The 3210-nt window shown below is 47.3% G+C and overlaps 2 pseudogenes; one reads left to right on the top strand and one right to left on the bottom strand.

The window, feature by feature from the left end:
- Positions 1-1238: 1238 nt before the first annotated feature.
- LOC147429084 (fructose-bisphosphate aldolase, cytoplasmic isozyme-like) lies at positions 1239-1887 on the bottom strand (annotated as a pseudogene).
- Positions 1888-2243: 356 nt separating this feature from the next.
- LOC147429083 (uncharacterized) lies at positions 2244-2517 on the top strand (annotated as a pseudogene).
- The last annotated feature ends 693 nt before the right edge of the window (positions 2518-3210 follow it).

The raw sequence follows: 3210 nt of genomic DNA, 5'->3' as shown, positions 1-3210 counted from the left end.
AGAGGAGTCTGCAGGTCAAAAACCAGCTAAGAGCTCATGGGGCACACTAGCATGGAGGAAAACCCTGTTGCCAATGCTAGGATTGAGGGGCAAGCAGAAGAAGAAGAAAAAGGCAATCAAGTGCTGCAGCGGCTTGCATGGTCAAATTAATAGGAGGAATTCTGACAATGCAATTACGCGAGTAGTCAGCAATCATGAGGAGCATCTGCTGTAAAACAATGTCATAAATGCAAATGGTGGCATCTTTGCTGTTTCTGTCAGTGGACTTCATCATTGTGGTATTAATTATGCATTAAATGGGGAGGAATCTGACTGTCAAAGCTTGCCCTCTTCGAGATTAGAGAGATAATTGTTGCATGAAACTCAGAGCGGATTAACAAGGCTCTTAGCATTAATCATGAGAAAGTCTAGATGTATTTAGAGGTCGTGTTCATAGGAGCCCACCACAACAACACTCGTTCTTGAGCAGGGATTATAGCACCTTTAGCTACTATTTCAAACTTGCAAGGAGCAGCAATTGCAGCAATGCATTCATCTTCTTCTTATTGCACTCGGGCTCCTTGAGGGCTTTGATCACAAGGGTAGCGGCGCTAATTGCTCTCCTACTTCTAGTCGTGCTCCATTTCAACGTCACCATTGAGGGAGCCACCTGTAAACTCCAGCAAACAGTAGACATGAAGCTCAGTGATGCATGTTTTGGCCCCACGATGAAGATGCAATGCTGATAAAGCAAGGGCAACAAGAATATGAGGAGGTGGTTTTTGTCCGTTTAACAGGAGGGGAGGTTGGAGCTGCCTCTTCATTGGCACCCAAGGTTGGGACTCTGGGTCTGTCGCCCAAGAAGGTTATAAAAGAAGACATCGCCAAGGAGATTACCAAGAACTGGAAGGGCCTGCGCGTTATCGTCAAGCTCACTGTCCAAAATCATCAAGCCAAGGTTGATGTCGTCCCTTCCACTATCTACGAGGGATCCAATTCGGGCGGCATCTCTGCTGGTTTCCTCTCCTTTCTTTCTGTTGCTTTTGCTTCTGATTTCGCGACCCTGCATTGCCCTCTCTCTCTCTCTCTTTACTAGGAATAAACGGTAGCTAAATTAAATCATGATAAAGATGCCCGTTACATAAACCTCATAAAAATAGCCCATTTGCTTCATTCTGCAGCCACCCCCACACCTAAACATTATTACAGAACATGAAACATCATTGCAATCAAAACTCAATAGCTTAAGAATATGAGAGCTAATACTTGTAGTTGGCAACATGAAGCGATTCATCAGTGCCAACGCCCTTAGCAGCATCTCCAACATATTTTCCAAGTACAACCGCCTCAGAGTTGGCCTTGCATCAGGAAAGCAAAGCAGCTTGTGTTGTAGGAATGTTTTCCTTCTTTCGAGCCCAAGTCTTCAAAGTGCTGGCTTGCATTAATGCTCATCCAAATGAGAAAGAAAGTGTCCATGGCTTCTTGGTATCCAGCTCATTCATGGCATTCAAATTCAAAGTTGCTTCTTCCTCACTTTGACCGCCCGACAGGAACATGACACCAGGAACAGCAGGAGGAACCGTCCTTTGAAGTGCTTGCACGGCATAGCGAGCCAACCCATTTGCATTCTCAAGTATGGCAAGAGGAGACGGCTCAGTTCGACCAATCTTGAGCACAGCTCTCCACTTCGCAAATCGGGCTCCAGCATTGGGCAAGGCCGTCCAATCCCTGAGTGGTTGTCTCACCGACAGCGCATGCCTGCAAGGTCGACAGTGCCCTTATCTACCTTGATGCCGAGGACTAATCCACCCTCTTTAAGTACCTCCACCAACGGCTCCCTTGCCAGGTCGCAATGTAATTGGTAGTCGCAATAAGCTCAGTTGCATATTTACCCTAGAACGCGGCCATGGCAGCTAGCAAGGTAGAGATGGAAGGATCTCTCTCTCTCTCTCTCTCTCTCTCTCTCTCTCTCTCTCTCTCTCTCTCTCTCTCTATATATATATATATATATATATAATGACTCTCTCAAAGAGGCGCGCTCTCTTTGAGAGAGTTCAGTTTTTTTAGAGAGAGAGAGAGAGGGGACCTTCATGTTCATTCTCATCCACTTTGAAAAAGATATGTCCTCTCGAGGTACACACACACACACACACACACACGCCCCTTGTCCCCTCTCTCTCTCTCTCTCTCTCTCTCTCTCTCTCTCTCTCTCTCTCTCTCTCTCTCTCTCTCGTGCAGGGCTTGCCTTCTTCTTTGCCATAGCCATGCGAAAGGAGGACACTATCACGCTTGTGGTTCGAGTTCGTCATTGATCGCAAGGCTGCCGTCGTCTCGAACACCCTCAAAAGCATGCTCAACTTTGCCGGAGGCTTCAAGGAGACGGAGGTTGGGGAAGTCAAGCTTCCGGAGATAAGCACACCGGTTCTGGAAAAAGTATGCAAGGTTTTCTACTGGTCTTTGCAGTTTTCCAATGGCATTCACACGGCGTTTGACATTGAGCCAAAAATGACTCCGGACTTGATCATGGTTGCGACATAGTGGTGGCTTCTTGGTCCATAGAAGGATGAAGATTGATAGTGTTAAGTTTTTGTTAGAGCGAATAGAGGGTTTTGTAAATTATAATGTTCAAGGATTTCATATCTAAGTGTCCTTTATGGTCCAAAGAGAGAGAGAGAGAGAGAGAGAGAGAGAGAGAGAGAGAGAGAGAGAGAGAGTGTTAAGAATTCGCGCCATTGGCTTCGCTCCAATTAATTACCAGTAGAGTTATATTTCTAAGGGGGCCGGCTGTAGAGTAGAGATTCTTGCCACAACTGAGCATTGTGGGAAATGGGAGCAGATGAAGCGTAGGAGCAAGTGGAGGAGAAGCCGTGGGGGATGATGCAGCACCTGTAGAAGCACAAACCAATGTCGTCAGGTGGTAGGGTTTGTGACGCTCCTGGGGGGGGTAGGCGTGGTGGTGGTGCAGCTGGCAGTGATGGCACCGCTGCTGCTGCTGTTAAGCCCATTGCTGGTGCTCGTGGGCTTCCTGATGGCGCTGTGCACAGAAGGTCCCCTCATAGCCGAGGGGAGGGGGGGGACATAACGGTTGTTTTTGCGGTGTCCTGGGTGTACAAGTATGTACTGACGGGGAGACAACCTGACGTTTCCTATAAATTGTTCCTTTTGATGAATATTGCCGCCTTCGCTTGCGGCCGATATCACAATCGCTTATATTTTTTAGGGAAAATTACC

The sequence above is a fragment of the Adiantum capillus-veneris genome, chromosome 22, assembly GCF_014529385.1.
Source record: "Adiantum capillus-veneris isolate H3 chromosome 22, ASM1452938v2, whole genome shotgun sequence".
NCBI classification, from domain to species: domain Eukaryota; kingdom Viridiplantae; phylum Streptophyta; class Polypodiopsida; order Polypodiales; family Pteridaceae; genus Adiantum; species Adiantum capillus-veneris.
This window is presented reverse-complemented; position numbering and strand designations above follow the sequence as displayed.